The following is a 21,570-nucleotide window of genomic DNA, read 5'->3' as shown; positions in this document are numbered from 1 at the left end:
CAGGGGGAAGGGGGCAGACTCACCTGGGGCTGAGGTAAGACCACCCCTCACACACACACTTGCGCTCAACGTACATGACACCCCCGCACACTTTGGACAGAGCATAAAGGCAGCTTCGGTAGGTGTAACATTGACTTTAATAACCAAAGGAGTTCATGCACGTGCCCTAGCGCCTAAAACTCATCTGTGCCCTGCACCCGTGCCAACTTACTCAGTGTCTAATTGTTTGGCCTTACGGGCCCTTTGACTACGTCTACGTGGTTCCCCAGACGGTACAGCAGAACTGGAGGTGGACTCCTGTGATTCCTGCCCTCTGACACTGGATCCCTTTGGCGGCCGTTTCCTGGGGCGTCCTGGCCTAGATGGGCCAGGCTGCGGCCCGGGCGACTGGGATGGCGAGCTGCCAGCCTGTCCTGCCCGTTGCCCACCCGATGCACCTGGGACGGAAGGGGGGGAGTCCGAGGTGTCGCGGTGTACCGGGACCTCCCCTACAGAGGGAGCCGGGATGGACCACACCACCTCCTCCTCCCTCGGGGTGCCCGATGGCCCCCAGGCCTCTACATGGGTGGGGGGATGCGAACGGACTGGCCATCCGACGCGCCCCCGACATCTGGCGCTGCCAGTCCTGGAGGCCCGTGCTGGTATCGACAGGGGTCTGCAGGTTTGCAGCCATGGAGCCCAGGGGGTTGTCGAACCCTGTCTGCGACAGTGCGACGCCAGCTCGCACATGGCCACTGGCGCCGATGCCCTCAGCGATGGCCTGCTGAGACTGGCCATGGCCTGCAGAGACTGGGCCATGGCCTGCAGAGACTGGGCTATGGCCTGCTGAGACTGGGCCATGGCCTGCTGAGACTGGGCTATGGCGTTGAGCGCCTCTGCCATCTGGCGCTGGCACTGGCTCATGGCCTCCTGTGAGAGGGCAGCCATTTCCTGGGCCACAGACGCCGCCTGCACGGAAGGCCCCAGGCCTCGCAAACCGTTCCCCATGTCTGACACCGTCGCACCCATTGCCTCCACCGCGGACGCCACCCGTGCGGTGTCAGCCTGGGTGGGCACGCATGACCGGGACCACTCCCAGCTCCTGGACGCGGGTGGACTCCTCCACCTGCGACCGCAGCCGCCGCAAGCCACCCGTCACCCTATTCGCTCGTCTCCGTGTCGGTGGTTGCATCGGATCTATGTGTGGGTGTGGTAACTGCAGGAACCCGGGATCCATCTGGGCGGCAGATGTTCGCTTGGCCTGGCTGCCCTCCGACCGCCCGGTCCCTCTGCTGCTCCTACCTCCACCTGCTGTACCGGGACGGCTGTGTTGTGCGCACCAGTGAGTGTACCAGACGCCTCATCACTAAAGTGCCCAACCGTGGTGAGTGTTTCTGCGATGGTGGAGGGTGTTGGTGACAGCAGTGGCGTTGTGTCGTGCTCTTCGTCCCACTCTGAGTCCATGGCACTTTGGGGTGGGGGTTCGTCTCCACCCATCCACTCTGAGTCACTGTCCGGTATTTCGTCTTCCCGGGTAGGGGTGTCCTGGGTAGTGCTGTCCCGGGTAGTGCTGTCCCGGGTAGGGGTGTCCTGGGTAGTGGTGTCCCGGGTAGGGGTGTCCTGGATAGTGGTGTCCTGGGTAGTGGTGTCCTGGCTCGGATGTGACGGGGGCCTGTGGCTGCCCCCCTCATCGCTGGGTGGTCGCTCCCGCACGTGACCGGGGTGTCGTCTCCCTGTTGCTCCAGGTCTCTCCGTCTCCCGTGGTCTCCGAGGGGCATCCTGCGGGCGTCGCATGCTGGAGGGTTCGGGTCTCTCCGTCTCCCGTGGTCTCCGAGGGGCATCCTGCGGGCGTCGCATGCTGGAGGGTTCGGGTCTCTCCGTCTCCCGTGGTCTCCGAGGGGCATCCTGCGGGGCGTCGCATGCTGGAGGGTTCGGGTCTCTCCGTCTCCCGTGGTCTCCGAGGGGCATCCTGCGGGCGGTCTGCATCTGCGGGGATGGGTGCCTGGACGTTTGGTCCTGCGATACACAATGAAGCATGCATGGTTAGACATCAGGCAGTGATCAGGTGATACGGGAGAGGGGGATATAGGGGAGGGGGGATATGGGGACGGCTGTTGGTGGCTCACTTGCTCGTGGGGCCCCGACCTCTGCATCAGCAACCTCCCGGTCGTCAGGTCCGCCAGCCAGTTCCAGGGCCCTTTCCTCGTGTACGGTCAGTGGCCTCTCATCAGCGGGCCCTCCTCCAGTCCTCACATGCTCCCTATTGTTGTGTGCGCGCTTCTCCTGGGGGGGGGGGGGGGGGTGGTGGCAGGGGTAAAAGGCAACAGTGTTAGGCAGGTATATGAATGCACGCCATCGGTTGCGCGTGCATTGCAGAGGTTAAGGTTAGGGCTGGATTCACTTGGGGATATGGGGGATATGGGGGAGGGGGGATATGGGGGAGGGGGGATATGGGGGATATGGGGGAGGGGGGGATATGGGGGATATGGGGGAGGGGGGATATGGGGGATATGGGGGAGGGGGGATATGGGGGAGGGGGGAATATGGGGGATATGTGGGAGGGGGGATATGGGGGATATGGGGGAGGGGGGATATGGGGGAGGGGGGAATATGGGGGATATGTGGGAGGGGGGATATGGGGGAGGGGGGATATGGGGGAGGGGGGATATGGGGGATATGGGGGAGGGGGGATATGGGGGATATGTGGGAGGGGGGGATATGGGGGAGGGGGGATATGGGGGAGGGGGGATATGGGGATATGGGGGAGGGGGGAATATGGGGGATATGGGGGAGGGGGGGATATGGGGGAGGGGGGAATATGGGGGATATGGGGGAGGGGGGATATGGGGGATATGGGGGAGGGGGGATATGGGGGAGGGTGGATATGTGGGAGGGGGGGGATATGGGGGAGGGGGGATATGGGGGAGGGGGGATATGGGGATATGGGGGGAGGGGGGATATGGGGGATATGGGGGAGGGGGGATATGGGGGAGGGGGGAATATGGGGGATATGTGGGAGGGGGGATATGGGGGAGGGGGGATATGGGGGAGGGGGGATATGGGGGATATGGGGGAGGGGGGATATGGGGGATATGGGGGAGGGGGGATATGGGGGAGGGTGGATATGTGGGAGGGGGGGATATGGGGGAGGGGGGATATGGGGGAGGGGGGATATGGGGATATGGGGGAGGGGGGAATATGGGGGATATGGGGGAGGGGGGGATATGGGGGAGGGGGGAATATGGGGGATATGGGGGAGGGGGGATATGGGGGATATGGGGGAGGGGGGATATGGGGGAGGGTGGATATGTGGGAGGGGGGGATATGGGGGAGGGGGGATATGGGGGAGGGGGGATATGGGGATATGGGGGAGGGGGGAATATGGGGGATATGGGGGAGGGGGGGGATATGGGGGAGGGGGGGAATATGGGGGATATGGGGGAGGGGGGATATGGGGGATATGGGGGAGGGGGGATATGGGGGAGGGTGGATATGTGGGAGGGGGGGATATGGGGGAGGGGGGATATGGGGGAGGGGGGATATGGGGATATGGGGGAGGGGGGAATATGGGGGATATGGGGGAGGGGGGGGATATGGGGGAGGGGGGAATATGGGGGATATGGGGGAGGGGGGATATGGGGGATATGGGGGAGGGGGGGATTTGGGGGAGAGGGGATATGGGGGATATGGGGGACGCTCACCCTGCCTGCTCTGACGAGGTCGTTCACCTTCTTGTGGCACTGGGTGCCTGTCCGTGGTGTCAGGGCCACAGCGGTGACGGCCTCTGCCACCTCCCTCCACAGACGCTGGCTGTGGCGTGGGGCAACTCTGCGGCCGTGCCCGGGATACAGGGCGTCCCTCCTCTGCTCCACCGCATCCAGGAGCGCCTCCACATCGCGTGACTCGAACCTCGGGGCTGAGCGACGGCCAGCCATCAAGTCGGGTGTTGCGGTCGGCTGTTCCGGTCGGGTGGGGGGGGAGCTGCGCGGCCTTATGAGCCGTCACGCCGTGCAGCGCGTATGACGCTGCACGGCGTGAACCACTGCGCAAGCGCGGATCCCGTTACGTCGCTGCTAGCCCATTTCGGGCCGCAGACTATCGGCCCATTTTTATGACGTGACGCAAGTGGGATTTGCGCCGTTTTTTGCGCCGATCGGCGGAGTTTCCGCCGATAACGGAGAATTTCGCCCCAGATCACCAACAATTTAAAACATATCGCGATTGATTCTCAATTTTCTGCCTGGGCATGAAACTTCCCGGCTTGGGTCACTGTCTGTGCAGAGTCCGCACGTTCTCCCCGTGTCTGCGTGGGTTTCCTCCAGGCGCTCCGGTTTCCTCCCACAGTCCAAAGATGTGCAGGTTAGGTGGATTGGCCATGATAAATTGCCCTTAGTGTCCAAAATTGCCCTTAGTGTCGGATGGGGTTACTGGGTTATGGGGATAGGGTGGAGGTGTGGGCTTGGGTAGGGTGCTCTTTCCAAAGAGCCGGTGCAGACTCAATGGGCCGAATGGCCTCCTTCTGCACTGTAAATTCTATGATGGTTCTATGAAACTGACATTGTGGACCAACAGTCCATTATAGGGACCCCGGTTGAGTTAAATTAACAATTGGAAGTCATGACTTGTTCTGTAAATGCTCATTTGACTCGGAAAGGAAAGGTCTTTGATTGCATTTTGAAGGACAAGTGCTGAGAACGACATGAACAGCAGCGCTTTGTGATGGTATGTGCACTCTGCCCAAAGACAGGTCTTTGGCTTATTGTCTGCTGATGCTTCATCCTGAGCCATTTCCTTGGCAGTTTTTGTTTAGCCACTGGTGCTTTGCCATTGCCTTCTACACTCCGGTCAGGGCAGGGAAGCAGGTTCCAAATCTACCTCAGCCAGAACAGGAATTTAACCCATGCTGCCGGTGTTATTTGGAACCACAAGCTAGCCGTCTAACCAACTGAGCGGACTAGTAGCCAATTAAGAAGGATGAGTTCAGTTAGTGAAAAACAATCAGCAAAATCCAATTCAACACTTTAAGGTCCAGGCGAAAATACCGAATGAAGCCTCAAGTTTGCATACAGAAAAAAATCACAACTTCTTCCGAGCCATAGGTATTCAGTGCCAATGATTGCATCTATTTATTTATCCAGGCTTTGTCTAAAATTGCCATCGAGTTCATCAACAGGAAGGGAGTTCATTCCCTTTGACAAAGAGTCATTGGACTCGAAACGTTAGCTCTTTTCTCTCCCTACAGATGCTGCCAGACCTGCTGAGATTTTCCAGCATTTTCTCTTTCATTTCAGATTCCAGCATCCGCAGTAATTTGCTTTTATCCCCTGAATATGCAGATAATCAATAATACAAACTATTTCATTCTGCAGATCAATGAATGTTACCTGGAGTCTAGACTCTCAGCCAGTTCAGGGTGCCCGTGCTGTTCTGTGAGAGCAATGGGACAGAATGGCTGATAGAAGCTTGCCAGGTCTGAGGTCAAAAACAAATATAGTTGGACAATAATAATAATAATTGGAACATGCCACTAAAATTGTCAAACTCTCTTTTTGTTGTTTTTGCACCTCGGGGACAGTGGAATTGCAGCAAGAGTTTCCTGAATTGGAGTGGTTTGTTTCATCCTCCACCATTTCACCATTACGAAGGAAAACATGGCAGAGGAAGAAAGTGATGACCGGCGCCTTGTTCCGGACAAAGAAATGGACATTTCAGCCATTCTGTGATAGCTTTATCCAGTAGCCCACGAGGTAACAAAGGATTTGACAGACCAAAGTGTCCAATATAATTTTATGACAGTACTTGGAGGCACTTATTTCTGCCGTGACGTTCCTTTTAGCTTCCTTTTAGGGGGAAGAGCTGATCACAGGGGACGAGCTGATCAGAGGCACTTTTGGCTTTAAGGCCGATATATCAGTTGAGAGTAGCAGTGTTATAGTAACAGAACACTCTAGTTAAGGGTCTTGGCACTTTCTTTGGTCGTGGAGTGTCTTCTGAGAAATTGTATCTTGCTTTTGATCGGTCAAGAATATTATCATCATAGATCATAGAATTTACAGTGCAGAAGGAGGCCATTCGGTCCATGGTGTCTGCACCAGCTCTTGGAAAGAGCACCCTACTTAAACCCTACTTAAACCTCGAACCTCCACCCTTTCCCTGTAACCCAGCAACCCCATCTAACCTAAGGGCAATTTATCATGGCCAATCCACCTAACCTGCACATCTTTGGACTGTGGGAGGAAACCGGAGCACCCGGAGGAAACCCACGCAGACACAGGGAGAACGTGCAGACTCCGCGCGGACAGTGACCCAAGCGGGAATCGAACCTGGGACCCTGGCGCTGTGAAGCCATAGTGCTAACCACTGTGCTACCGTAAAATTATATTTTAAATAATTTGTGATTTTGTTTAAAGTAAGCGATATTTATTGAAACACAAAAAAATTAAAGCTGCCCAATTGAAATTATAGATGGGAGAAAGAATATGAGGTAGATGATGACATTTGAAATAATAGATACTTTGTGGAGCTCTGCTCTGGATATTTTAATGCTACATCTGCACATTCCCGGTTTTCCTGTCAAGACATCATCATTTAACATTTACTCTGCAGGATCATTTTTCATCTCAAGTAAGACAGCTGAGCTTTGCTGGGAGACATGATCTGACAAGGTTAACTTCCCGTTCAGCAGATGTCAATCTGCAGAACTGCGCAAAGCTAAGGTTTGGTATGGAGCCAATTCCAGATATTCCATGTTGTGCCGGGTGCTTCGGAAAAGGAATCCTTCAACATTCTGCTGTCTCATCACGGTGTTTTCATTTCACCGCTTTAGAGCGAAAGGTCAAAGGCCCATAACTCAGCCTTTGACTATATTAGCGAGTTACCACCGGCACCAGCTAAGCTTTGCCAATTCTTGCTGGAAAGTGACATTCTTCCATACCCCTGACCGAAGGGGACAGAACTATCAGGATCAGAGAAACACTGTAGTACTGAATTGACGATATCTGCAAAGACATCAGGTAGTGTGAACATGGGATGGTTTCTCCTCCATTACAAAAATGCACTGGCCGATTTTGCTTCCTAATCTGTTCCCAAACATATTCCTGATAAAGGAGCTGGTGTCAGGTCATGCAGCATGATCATCAGGGTAGTTTATCACCTTTAAAATTCTTTACCCCACCCCCCCTCCATCTTTTGGTGCTGCAGTAGACACCATTTTCTACCCTTCCAATGGGCTGGATGTTGGGGAGGTGGGGGGGGGGGATTGGGTGGGGGGAGTGGGGGCTCCTGCTTGGCAACAGGAACCTCCCTGGGAGCCTGTCGCACCTAATGATCGACCTCATCCCGGGAGAATGCATCAGCATCAGGGTGTATCAGGCGGCTGGGCATAAGTCCTGCCTTTCTGAATGTCTGCCCCAAGAGGAGAATCCCAGTATTACAGTGTAAACCATTTCAGTCTTCCAGGAGAAGGGTGGTGGCAGAGGCAAGACCTGAAACCAAAAACAATAATTCGACGAGTTAATAGTTTTCAAACATACAAAATCAAACACACTGTAATATTTTCCTTACTGTCTTTATTCTAGCAATTTGGTTAATAAGCAACTAAATATAATTAAATTCATTAAAACAATTCCATTTATTCATTTATTCACAATAAAAGAAAGTTTAAGAACACATCAGGCATTGACATTCCAAGTGTGTCATTTGACATATAGTGATGTGTCACCTATAAATATCATAGGTGGAAGAAGGTATCATGTGCGCATGAATGATTAGGGCTATGTAGCCTGAAAAGGGAGGAGCGAACGTACTGTTAACCTTCATGGTATTAGATTTTGCTGAGCCCTCAATACGTGAGCTTGCTGTTCAAAGGGAACATCCAGCTGCATCAGTGAATACACTGGCTCATAAACAGGCATCATTTCTACAAGATTAAGACCATACTGCTTTGGGCAGCATTGTGTCAAGTTGAATTACAGAGTACTGAGATGTCACTGCAGTGTCACTATTCTTGAGTTATTCACTGCTATCTGAGAGAGGTTAATCACGGGACCTACCCATGGGAAACAAGGAAAGGTGAGGGCTGATTTTAACTCGGCGGGGGGGGGGGGGGTGTACTTGAAGGGGTCAAAGTTGGGTGAAAACCAGCCAATCCCCCGTGCCCCCACCCACATCCCACAATCCTTAGCAGCAGCATGAGGCCTGGGAGATTTTAACTATGGCATTACATTTGCATGATTCAGTTCAAACAGTGCATATATTACCACCTGGTTAACAGGTGGCACCACACTCTGGGCAGCACAAGCTCACTGCTGAGACCTGAGGGAATGGTCACCGGCATAAGATAAGTTGTCAGGAGGGGGGTTGTACAGCTATTGTGATCGAAGATAGGGTAGACTGAGGCAAGGGAAGGCCACGGCTTCCTTGTGGTGTCCAGAGGAGCTCTCCCATTCCATAAGGAAACATATAAACAATCAAAATTGTTACTTTTATTGATGTTTCCTGGTTTTGCTGCTGCTTCACACCATCTTTTATTGCACTGGACAGCACCACCACAACCATCAGTTAAAATCACAACAAGGTCAAAGTAATGGTAGCGTCACAGTAGCATAGTGGTTAGCACAATTGCTTCACAGCTCCAGGGTCCCAGGTTTGATTCCCGGCTTGGATCACTGTCTATGTGGAGTCTGCACGTTCTCCCCGTGTGTGCGGGGGTTTCCTCCGGGTGGTCCGGTTTCCTCCCACAGTCCAAAGATGTGCAGGTTAGGTGGATTGGCCGTGATAAATTGCCCTTAGTGTCCAAAAAGGTTAGGTGGGGTTACTGGGTTACGGGGATAGGGTGGAGGCGTGGGCTTATGTAGGTTGCTCTTTATAAGGGCTGGTGCAGACTCGATGGACCGAATTGCCTCCTTCTGACTGTAAATTCTATGATCTATGACCAAGGCCCCACCTGCTGGACAGGGAGACAGGGTCAAAATCAAATCGATACTGATTGAATCATTTCCTTGAACACTTACTGGCCAACTCAGTGGCAACACAAGCAACCCATGTCCCTGTTAAATTGCCTGGGGAATGTTTTGGGCCCTAGGTATGCCTGAAAAAGAGGAAAATAAGTGAGGTTAAATGTGAAGAAAATTTAAAAGTGAACGCTGGATTTTAGGATTGGAAAGTTGTCACAAAAACATGTTTGATGCCAAATAATGATTTTTCATACAACAGCTGGACACCTGAGCTGAAAATTAAAAAGAAAATCTTTTTAGAAACAAGGGGCAGAATTCTCCCATCCCAGGACTAAGATCTGTGGCGGGGTGGAATGTGGAATGTTTCCAGTTGTGGAGGCTGCTGGGAAAACACGGCAAATCCTCCCGCATCAGTAATTCTGCACCCGGGCGTTTTACGTCGTATCGCATGGCAGGGCAGGTCTGATTGCGCACATCCCATCATCATGCCTGGGTGCCATATGTAAAAGGCACCAGGAATCCTTACTGTCAGCTCCAACCATTGCCGAGACGTAACGAAGGGGAGGTGAGGGGAACGCACCTACGTTTATCCCATTCCTGGCACTGACTTTTTACGGGCAGCACAGTAGCACAGTGGTTATCACTGTTGCTTTGCAGCTCCAGGGTCCCAGGTTCGATTCCTGGCTTGGGCCACTGTCTATGTGGAGTCTGCACATTCTCCCTGTGTCTGTGTAGGTTTCCTCCGGTGCTCCAGTTTCCTCCCACAAGTCCCGAATGACGTGCTGTTAGGTAATTTGGACATTCTGAATTCTCCCTCTGTGAACCCGAACAGGTGCCGGAATGTGGCGAATGGGGCTTTTCACAGTAACTTCATTGCAGTGTTAATGTAAGCCTACTTGTGACAATCAAGATTATTATTATTAGTGATGCTTCCCCACGTCTCCTCCTTGGCCATGTTGAGGTCAGGAGGGATGTTCACTGCCCAGTCGATTGTAGGGAGAGGCCCAGCAGCAAAACAAACCTTGCATGGGCGCAGGTGGCCGATGCAGTTAGTGCCGGTAGTGACAATCTTACTCACTCCACCAGGGTAAGTCTCATCCATGGTCACACAATCCACAAAGACTCTAGTATGGCAGGATGTAAGTCATGCCCGCAGCGCCACTTCAGTGCACCCACACTGCGGTGGAGAGACCACTTTTCATCCTTCACCTTTGAGCAGACATGGGATACTGCATGGATAGTGAGTGGGAGGTGACATAGACATAGAATTTACAGTGCAGAAGGAGGCCGTTTGGCCCATCGAGTCTGCACCGGCCCTTGGAAAGAGCACCCCATTTAAGCCCACACCTCCACCCCATACCCATAACCCAGTAACCCCACCCAATCCCTTTGGACAGTAAGGGCAATTTAGCATGGCCAATCCACCTAACCTGTACATTTCTGGAATGTGGGAGGAAAACGAAGCACCCGGAGGAACCCCACACACACACGAGGAGAACGTGCAGATTCCGCACGGACAGTGACCCGGGAATCAAACCTGGGACCCTGGTGGAGCTGTGAAGCGACAATGCTAACCATTGTGCTACCGTGCTGCCCGTAGAGTTGGGGAGAAAGTGTGGAAGGGAGGGACCCAGTGTAGGAATAGATGGATCTAGCAGCCTCCACATTGCATACATGTATGAGTCTTACCTTTACATGTGGATGTGCTCTGCGCTCTGGAGGGAGCTGGTCCACACTTCTGCCTAATTCACTCCAGTGATGACCTGCCATACAATAGTGGGCTGTATTATAAGGGGTGCAGGGGGGAGGAATGTTCCAAAATGCAATGTTCCAGCCAATGTAACATGCAAGCCCTCTCAAGAATTCTCTTGTGTGAGCAGGATAAACTTTTGCAAAACTGAGCTGAGCGAGAGAAGACCGGAGGGGGTCGGCCACACCTGAGGGCACTAACCGAGTTTGAAGAAAGGGCCCTAGAGCTCACGGAAGCTGAAAGGGGCAAAGCCATTGGCATTGGGGAGCTTGGCCTTGGTTGTCCACCCAGTAAGGATTCCTCCATTGAATACAAGCCTGAGTGTTGAATGTGCCTCCGCCTTGGAATCAGTTGATGCTGTCGCTTGCACTCTCATTTATCACTTGCAGGTGCCTTCAGGAAGGGACCAAGGCCAGAGGAAGAGAAGGACCCCTTTTCAGGCCCACCCTCAGCCACAGCCCTGAAAGCAGCCAGGAGGGAGCCGAAGAGGAGAGCTCCACAGCAGTCGAGGCATCACAGCCATCACTTGCACCCTTCACTCAGGACTCTTTGAGCTTGCTTGCTCCCTATAAATCCCTTCAACCTGTGACCCGTTCAGCCTCATCCTCTGACACCGCAGTCAAAGTCAGCTGGTCCACTGAAAGTCAAAGTTAACTGGGGACTTTCAGGTCTCAGCTCTCCAGAGGACAGACGCCAAAGTCAGCAAAGGCAACAGAGGCAACAACTCCACAGGCCGCCTCCACCCCTGCTGCGGATATCCCAGTAGAACTTAGAAGAAGAGGTCGGTCGAAGAAAATGAAAACAACCTGAGCACAAGTGGTTACACGGGTGACCATTCTCACCATCTGACATGTAAATATATTCGCACATGCAGTAAATAATGCCTAGTGTTGTATTTCAGCATCATTATATCAGCTTTATGAGGTCCTCCCACCCCTATCCCCCAACCCTTGCTGTTCAGCTGCGTGCAAGTGATTCTGGAGGGAAAGTGCCTGTGACTAGGCCTTTCACAGCCTAATGCAAGCACATGGAGCCTTCAACCATCACATTCATCTGACTGTTGAGTGCTTTTCCAATGCTGCCTGCTGGGATTCCCTTTCAATTTTCCACCCTGCTTACCAGTGTCTCCCCCACCCACTCCCACACAGCACATGTGACTGCCTAACATGTGGCTGCGATTGCTTTTGGGTTTGACCACATGGGCAATGGCAGATCATGCAACAACTCCCCCTAACGTTCCCATTCCCCAGCTACTCCAGCATCCTCTCTCACTCTGTCCTCTCCCTCCACTCCTCCATCTTCCCTCACTCTGTCGTGTTAGGTGCACTGGTATAACACTGGCTGCAACTGGATGCAGCATAGATCAAAAAGATTCTCCAGACCTTGAAGTTAATTCAATCAGGTTTATTGAACTAACAGCACAGTTCTCTGTGAGTTAGACTCTCTGCTATCTTAAGTGTGGTTACTCTGTCTGACTGAACCAGACTAGCTCTTAGCCACGTGGTGGTGGGGTGAGATTGTAACAACACCCTTGACTGACTCTCTAGATGTTCATCAGTGGAAAGAGGCGGAGTGTGAGTGCCTCTTGTCTTTTATAGTCAGATCCCACCCCTGAGTGTCCTGCCTGCTTATTGGTCATGTCCTGTTCTCTGTGTCCATTAGCTGCTTGTCTGTATATCATTATATGTGTGTCCGCATATCATGACATCTCCCCTTTTATTTTATGTTTGGATGACATATGTGAACGTATTTACAAGAATAGGCCAATATTAGCATATATACATGCAGTGGATGTGAACATATGTACATGTGAAAACAGCTGTCTAATGCGAGAACACAGAACATAGCAAACAGCACAAATGTTCATAAGTCCAGTCTCTGTGGCTTGGGTCTGATCCTGGTCGACCGCCGGAGAGGTGGTGATGGGGACGACAGCACCTTGATGGGCGGGATTGAAGCCTGACTGGTGGCCTCGTGAGTCGAGGTATCAGGAGGTGGCAAAACAACAGAAGGAAATGGAGAAGAATGTGATTGCGGGCAGGCAACTTTGCACAGTGCCCGTCTGTTTCGTCGCACAACAGAACCATCAGCCAGACGCACAACATACGAGCGGGGCACAGCCTGTCGGACAATGACAGCTGGAGCTGACCAGCCTCCATCATGGATCTTGACCCGAACAGTATCTGACGGGGATAACACGGGCAAATCGGTGGCATGAGCATCATAGCCCTGTTTCTGCCGGTCTCGGAGCTGCTGCACCTTCTGCAGCACCGGGAGGTGATCCAGGTTGGGCACGTGTATTTCTGGAAGTGTCGTTCGCAGGTCCCTGTTCATCAGGAGTTGAGCCGGCGACATGCCAGTGGACAGTGGGGCCGCCCTGTACGCAAGCAGCGCAAGGTGGATGTCAGACACAGAATCCGCGGCCTTGAAGATGAGCTGCTTCACTACGTGCACCCCTTTCTCAACTTTTCCGTTTGACTGCGGATAGTGTGGGTTGGAAGTGACGCGTTTGAACAGATATGACTGGGCAAACAGAGCCCATTCATGGCTGCTGAAGCACGGGCCATTGTCAGTCATGATAGTGAGTGGGATACCATGCCTGGAGAACGTCTCCTTGCAGGCCTTGATGACGTTCCGAGATGTGAGGACTGAGAGCTTCACGACTTCAGGGTGATTGGAAAAATAATCAATAATCAACACGTAATCACGACCATTTGCACGAAAGAGGTCGATGCCAACCTTGGACAACAGAGAGGTTTCGATTTCATGCTGCTGAAGTGTCTCCTTACTCTGCGCTGGCTGGAAGCGTTGACTGGTCGCACAGTTAAGGACCATGTTCGCGATGTCCTGGCTGATCCCGGGACAGTAGACAGCCTGCCTGGCTCTGCGTCTGCACTCTTCCACACCCAGGTGGCCCTCATGGATTTGGCGGAGCACCAAGCTCTGGAGACTGTGTGGAATTACAATCCGGTCCAGTTTGAGGAGGATGCCATCAACCACCGTCAGGTCGTCCTTTACATTGAAAAATTGAGGTGACTGCCCTTTTTGTCAGCCATTGACGAGGTGTTGCATAACATGCTGCAAGAGGGGGTCTTTGGCTGTCTCCTCACGGATACGAATCTCCTTCTCATCAGATGCCGGGAGGGTGCTAGCACACAGCCTCACCTGTGACACAACCTGTGACTCAATTTGCCGGATGACGCTCAGTGGTTCACAAGGCACGGTGATGGAGCGGGACTGTGTTTCGGCAATGATGAGTTCCTTGCCAGGCGTGTACACCAGGCCAAAGTCGTACCTTCTGAGTTTGAGGAGGATGCGCTGCAACCGAGACGTCATGTCATTAAGGTCCTTGTGGATAATGTGGACCAGGGGCCTGTGATCCGTTTCGACTGTGAATGTCGGCAGGCCGTAGACATAGTTATGAAACGTGAGAATGCCAGTGAGAAGGCCCAGGCATTCCTTCTCTATTTGTGCATGCCTTTGTTCGGTGGGCATCATTGCCCTTGATGCGTAGGCAACCGGTGCCCAGGATGAGGTGTCATCACGTTGCAGCAGGACCGCACCGATGCCATCCTGGCTCGCATCTGTTGAGATTTTTGTTTCCCTGTCTGGGTCGAAAAATGCCAATACGGATGCAGTGGTGAGCTTGGCTTTCAGCTCCAACCACTCTGCCTGATGGGCCACCTTCCACTCGAAGGCAGTGGACTTCTTCACTAGGTTTCGTGGGGCCGTGGTGTGTGAGGCCATGTTTGGGATGAACTTGCCCAGAAAATTGACCATGCCCAGGAAGCGCAATGCCGCCTTCTTGTCTTCCGGGACCTTCATGGCTGCGATGGCCTTGACCTTCTCTGTGTCGGGGCACAAGCCCCGCTGAGAGATCTGGTCTCCGAGGAACTTGAGTGTCGACATGCCAAAGTAACATTTGGCCCTGTTCAGCTTCAGGCCATTGGAGTGGACACGGCGGAATACCTGCTGGAGACGGGAAACATGCTCCTCAGGGGTCGTGGACCACATGATGACGTTGTCCACGTACACGCGAACCTCCTCGATGCCCTCCATCATCTGCTCCATGATGCGATGAAATATCTCCGATGCCGAGACGATGCCGAACGGCATACGGTTATAGCAGTACCTCCCAAACGGTGTGTTGAAGGCGCAGAGCCTTTTGCTGGACTCATCCAGCTGGATTTGCCAGAATCCATGTGACATATCTAACTTCGTGGAAAACCTTGCATGTGCCATCTCACTGGTGAGTTCCTCCCGCTTCAGGATGGGGTAGTGTTCACGCATTATATTCTGGTTGAGATCCTTGGGATCAATGCAGATGCGCAGGTCTCCAGAGGGTTTTTTAACCACCACCATCGAGCTGACCCAGTCAGTGGGTTCGGTTCCCCTGGGAATGATCCCCTGCTGCTGCAACTATTTGAGCTGTTCCTTCAGGCGCTCCTTCAGCGGAGCGGGGACCCGGCGTGGTGCATGGACCACTGGCTTGGCATCAGGTCGCAGTAGGATCTTGTACTGATATGGCAAAGTGCCCATCCCGTCAAACACATCTGGATACTGAGCGAGGATGTTGTCAATGCCAGCTTGAAGATCCACGTTGGAGGATGTCGTTGAATAGACCCGCTGCACCAGGTTTAGCTTTTTGCAGGCATGCGCGCTCAGTCGGGATGCCCTGTCCGGCTTGACAATTTCAAACCTTAGCCGTGCATGCGTGCTCCGGTTGGAGACGAGTAGATGGCAGGACCCCAGTGCTGTGATGGCATTACTGTTATAGTCCAGGAGCTGGCAGGCTGCTGGAAGGACCTTGGGGGGCTTCTTGATGCGTATGAAGTCTGCCTGTGAGAGGAGGTTGGCAGAAGCACCTGTGTCCAGCTTGAACTGGATGGAGCAGCGGTTGGCCTGCATCACCGCACGCCATTCGTCCTCCGAATCCACAGCGAGGATGGACTGAATGTGAGATGAGTTAAGTGTGACATGTTCACGTGTGGTAATGATGCCCACTCGGTAGGCAGACTCCAGGTACTCATCCTCTGGATCCGTTGTACTGCCAGGATCAGAATTCTGTAATCGTCATTGCACATTCTGGACGCGCCATCGTCGGAATTGGGAGCGCTGGCCTCTGACTGGTGGTGCAGACCTGCACAAGGCTGCATAGTGTCCAGGCTTCCCGCAGTTTAAACATTGCCTGCTCTTGCAGGGCAGTGTCCCTTTAAGTGGGCGTTGCCGCAGTTCGGGCACGTCATGACGTCGGCGGCGTGATGCGGTGTACGTCGTCGCACATGTGCAGTGCGGTCGGCAGACGTCTGCACCTGCGCAGTGTGGGTGTCGGCCGCTTCGTTATCCAGTTTGCATCGTGCATGCGTGGGGCACCGGGAAAAGCGTATGAGATGGTCGCTGTCTTCAATGCTGAGGCGCTGCATCCGGGAGATGGCCTGCACACTCACTGCCTCGTGGGAGGCACGTTTCTCATTTTCAGCCAATTTGTATTGGGAATATCGATTTTTTGCGTGCTCATGCACTGTACATGTTTCAGTCGCGACTGGCAGGGTCATATGCTTGATTTTTAAGAGCTGCTCTCTCAGAGGATCAGAGTGAACTCCAAACACGATTTGGTCTCTGATCATGAAGTCAGCAATATCACCAAAGTTGCAGGACAACGCTAGCAGGCGGAGGCTAGATAAGAAGGCATTGAAAGATTCATCTTTACCTTGAAGACGTTGTTTGAATATGTAGCGCTCGAAGATTTCATTGGTGTCCACTTCACAGTGACTATCGAACTTGTCCAGGATGGTCTGAAACTTTGTCTTGTCCTAGCCTTCGGTGAAGTTAAACGAGTTGAAGAGGTCGATGGCTTGATCACCCGCTATCGAGAGGAGAAGCGTGATCTTTCTTGCATCAGATGCACCCTCGAGGTCTGAGGCTTCGATGTACAGCAGGAACTTTTGCTTGAGTATCCGCCAGTTTGGCACTGAGATTACCGGAGGTCCTGAGCTGGTGAGGAGCCTGAATCTTCTCCACGGTGCCAGGATACATTTGCTGGTCGTCACGGAATGGACTGAGGTAAGCCAGCTTAAATTAGTAGTCTCCTGGTATCATGTCGTGTTAGGTACACTGGTCTAACACTGGCTGCAACTGGACACAGCATAGATCAAAAAGATACTCCAGACCTTGAAGTTAGTTCATCAGGTTTATTGAACTAATAGCACAGTTAGCACAGTTCTCTGTGAGTTCGACTCTCTGCTAACTTGAGTGTGGTTACTCTGACTGAACCAGACTAGCTCTTAGCCACGTGGTGGAGGTGTGAGATTGTAACAACACCCTTGACTGACTCTCTAGATGTTCATCAGTGGAAAAGAGATGGAGTGTGAGTGCCTCGTGTTTTTTATAGTCGGATCCCACCTCTGAGTGTCCTGCCTGCTTATTGGTCATGTGCTGTTCTCTGTGTCCATTAGCTGCTCGTCTGTTTATCATTATGTGTGCGTCTGCATATCATGACACACTCGGTCCTTTCACTCCAACTCTCCATCCCCTTTCACTCCATCCTCTCCCTCCATTCCTGCATCCTCCCTCACTCTGTCCTCTCCCTCCACTCCTACATCCTCCCTCACTCCATCCTCTCCCTCCACTCCCACATCCACCCTCACTCCATCCTCTCCCTCCACTCCCACGTCCTCCCTCACTCCATCCTCTCCCTCCACTCCCACGTCCTCCCTCACTCCATCCTCTCCCTCCACTCCTGCATCCTCCCTCACTCCATCCTCTCCCTCCATGCCTGCATCCTCCCTCACTCCATCTTCTCCCTCCACTCCCACGTCCTCCCTCACTCCATCCTCCCCCTCCACTCCCACGTCCTCCCTCACTCCATCCTCTCCCTCCACCCCTGCATCCTCCCTCACTCCATCCTCTCCCTCAACTCCCGCGCCCTCCCTCGCTCCATCCTCTCCCTCCACGCCTGCATCCTCCCTCACTCCATCCTCTCCCTCCACTCCCGCATCCTCCCTCACTCCATCCTCTCCCTCCATGCCTGCATCCTCCCTCACTCCATTCTCTCCCTCCACACCTACATCCTCCCTCACTCCATCCTCTCCCTCCAAGCCTGCATCCTCCCTCACTCCATCCTCTCCCTCCACTTCTACATCCTGCCTCACTCCATCCTCTCCCTCCACTCCTACATCCTCCCTCACTCTGTCCTCTCCCTCCATGCCAGCCCTCTGCCCTCACTCCATCCTCTCCCTCCACTCCTACATCCTCCCCCACTCTGTCCTCTTCCTCCATACCTGTCAGCACCAACAGGGCTGAGGTGGAGATGGTTAGCAGATTCAAATTCCTAGCTATGCACATCACCAACAATATGTCCTGGTCCACCCACGTTGACGCTACCACCAAGAAAGCAAAACAGCGCTTATACTTCCTCAGGAAAGACTACTTGCCTCCCATCCATTTACTCCATCTACACCTCCCGCTGCCTGGGGAAAGCGAGCAGCATAATCAAAGATCCCGCCCACCCGGCTTACTCACTCTTCCAACTTCTTCCATCGGGCAGGAGATACAAACACGCACGAACAGATTCAAAAACATCTTCTTCCCCAGTGTTACCAGACTCCTAAATGACCCTCTTATGGACTGACCTCATTGACACTACACCCCTCTATGCTTCACCCAAGGCCGGTGTCTATGTATTTACATTGTGGACCTTGTGTTGCCCTTTTATGTATTGTCTTTTTATTTTGTTTTATTTTTATGTACTAAATGATCTGTTGAGCTGCTCACAGAAAAGTACTTTGCACTGTACCTCGGTACACGTGACAATAAACAAATCCAATCCAATCCATCCTACCTCAATCCATTCTCTCCCTCGACTCCTGCATCCTCCCACACTCCATCCTTTCCCTCCATTCCTACATCCTCCCTCACTCCATCCTTTCCCTCCACTCTTACATCCTCCCTCACTCCATTCTCTCCCTCCACTCCTACATCCTCCCTCACTCCATCCTCTCCCTTCACTCCAGCATCGTCCCTCACTCCATCCTCTCCCTTCACTCCTACATCCTCCCTTTCTCTGTCCTCTCCCTTCACTCATACATTATCTCTCACTCTTTCCTCTCCCCTATTCCTTCACTGTTCCTTACTCTCTCCCTCACTTCCTCCTCTCATGACACCTTCATCCACGGCTACCTCTTCTTCCCCCCAGACATGTTCAGCCCTGTGAATTCCCTCTCCAGCTCCTTTCTCCATGACATCTATCTCTATCTTTACTCCTTCACCTCTCCGAACTCCCTCCCTCAATCCTTTCCCTCCTGTAACACATTCCCACAGAGCTCCACCTTTCTCCCCACTCTCTCTTCCTTCCTGCCTTCATTTCCCCACTCCACCTGCCTTCATTCCCCTCCTAGATATTTTCATCACCCCTTTCCAGCTTCAATCCCCTCCCCAGAAACTTCCTCTCCCACCCTCACCTAACCTTCTGATATCCTTTGCTTCGCTGCATCCCTGCCAGCACTTGGCCAAGTCTGTGGCGTTCCTAAGCAAGTCAGACAATTCAGTGAAGACCAGGCAAAATGCTGCAAGTGCTGATGTTCCAAGAAGCTCCGACAACAGCAGAGCAAAAGCCACCCCATCCCCCACCTTCTCAGAACTGCTACTTGTGGGCTCCACAGCCAAGATGCTCCACCTTCCATTCCGCAGGGTCTGATAGCTGCAGGCCTCTCGTCGTCTCCTCGGATGTCCATGATGTAAGCATGGCCCGACCTTTGCATGCCACGTTGGCCCAGATGTGTTCTGGATCGGCGTGTTTTCCGACTGGTGTAACCGAGAATCGGGAGTGGGAGGAAGATTCTCGTTGGGCCTTCATCTGCATCCCAGTCGCAACGGTATCTTGGGGGAGGGTCTCCCACGCCATTGGAGACCCTCAGGTGGTCGGGAATATGGCAGGATGGCACTCTAGCATTGCCCCTGACATCCAGGCACCTTAGCACTGCCACCCGTGCACCCGTGCAGTGTGCCAATGTGCCTGGGTGGCATTGCCAGTCAGGGTGCCAGGGACCAAATGACCCTGTAACTAACCCCCGCCCCACCCACCATGAAACATGCTACTGGAGTGCAGAAAATCCCACCCTCTCTCTCTCCCCAACCCACCTTGCAAGCTTTGAATCCTGTTTCCTCACTGTGACCACTGTCTCCACTGTCAACACTGAAGGACAACCAAATAAGCCAGCTACATCTTTAAATCGCATCCACAAGGGAAGCAATGGGACCACCAACTCCATCGGGAAGCCATCCAAGTCACCAACCTCACCAGACATATACCCATGAAAGTCAAAGCGTATTTTATTAATTTTAGTTAATTTGGGTTAAGTTCGGTAAAGCAAATCCTATTCTGTGTTGAAACTCAGAAAAACCTATCTGGTGCTTCTATGTAAACATTTAAACACTCACTCAATTGGCAAGTATACGTTTTTCATTAAAAATCCCTGGATCAGTCAAATAAGGAGTGGGGGAATAGGGCAGCCATTCAAATCCTCCTCACCTGGTCATAACAAAAGTAATTACAATTTCATGCTGGGTTGAATATCCTATTGATCCTCATTTTATACGGACAATGAGTGGTGTCTTTCTTTTGTGCCCAGAATCTGCATTCAGATGGGGGATGGGGGGGGGAAGGGGTTAAAATGACCCCAGTGTTTTACAATACTACCACAGGGACGCTTCCATGATTTTTGCTCCCAGTAGGGTATAAGGTTGCATGGAATGCATCTCAGGAAATTTTGGGAGTCTAGCACATGACTTCCATTTATATGGACGGAAAATTATTGGCTGAATGATTGCAATTTCTTGAGATGTGCTCCACTTGAGTCCTGTTCCCAGTTGGGAGCACCAGATTCTGGAATCACCCCTAACGACCTTACTGTTAAACGGCTCAACATATATCTCTGGAAAATTAACCAACGTCACAATCCATTCAGAATGATCTGAACTTAAAAGGGCTGTGCTGGCCCCCAAGGTGGTCGTTGACAGACCTTTTAAATCAGAATTAATGTAGCTGGCCTCCATTGTGCAAATAATTGCCTTAATCTGACAACATCTGGAAATGATTAGTTTGCTACTGAGAATAATCTATTATCTGTTACCTAAAAGGTTTTCAAAGAAACACCACTAAAAGAAATTCAGTTGACTGATTTGTTTAACTATTTCGGTACAAAATTGACCTATTATTTCACTGAATCAACAGCTTTCTGCATTGTAATACTACTAGTAACCAAAAACTCTATTTATAAATAAACTTCAGGGATAATTTGAATTGATACAAGAGGCTGGAATTCAACCGCCGTCAAGTGGGAGCTAAAATAAGACCTGCTGACCAGCACGCTAGTTTCAAGGCTCCATGGGCGCAATTTAACAGAAACATTTCTAAGTGTGATTTTGGGTGTATTTGGTGGGGTGTTTCTCAATGGCCACATTGGCGAGAACGCAGCCGTATTTACCGACACTTTGTGCTGGAAATGAGCCCCCACGAGCTTTTCGCCATTACTGTCTGTCTTGCCGTCTGATTCTCCAGACCCGTGCCTCAGCATCTCACCGCTAACAAGAGGGAGCTGCTTCTAAACGCACCCTCACCATTCATTCCCAGTTAACACATAAGCTTGGCAGCGCACAGATGGGGATGCCAACCTGCCCAAGATCCTTGATGCCATTGTTGCGACGTGGGACATCCTGCTCCCTCGAAGGGGTCGGAGGACCAACAGCAGGGTCACCAATACCACCTGGGAGGCAGTGGCAGTGGCTGTCAGTGCGGGCAGCATGACCAGGAGGACAGCAGTACAATGTCAGAAAATGGCCAACGACCTCTACCGAGCTACAAGGGTAAATTACCACCTCTCTGCTGGC

General features: G+C 52.3%; 1 long non-coding RNA gene across 1 annotated transcript in view; it reads left to right on the top strand.

Annotated features, from left to right (window-relative positions):
* The window catches only part of LOC140403947 (uncharacterized), an 80,555-nt gene that overhangs the window by 24,739 nt on the left and 34,246 nt on the right, over window positions 1-21,570 (top strand). Inside the window, exons 2-3 of the long non-coding RNA XR_011938475.1 lie at window positions 5,555-5,726; window positions 11,073-11,535. This is a non-coding gene — a long non-coding RNA (uncharacterized lncRNA). The remainder of the gene's footprint in view (window positions 1-5,554; window positions 5,727-11,072; window positions 11,536-21,570) is intronic.

Source organism: Scyliorhinus torazame, chromosome 1 (assembly GCF_047496885.1).
Source record: "Scyliorhinus torazame isolate Kashiwa2021f chromosome 1, sScyTor2.1, whole genome shotgun sequence".
In the NCBI taxonomy this organism is placed as follows: Eukaryota; Metazoa; Chordata; class Chondrichthyes; order Carcharhiniformes; family Scyliorhinidae; genus Scyliorhinus; species Scyliorhinus torazame.
This window is presented reverse-complemented; position numbering and strand designations above follow the sequence as displayed.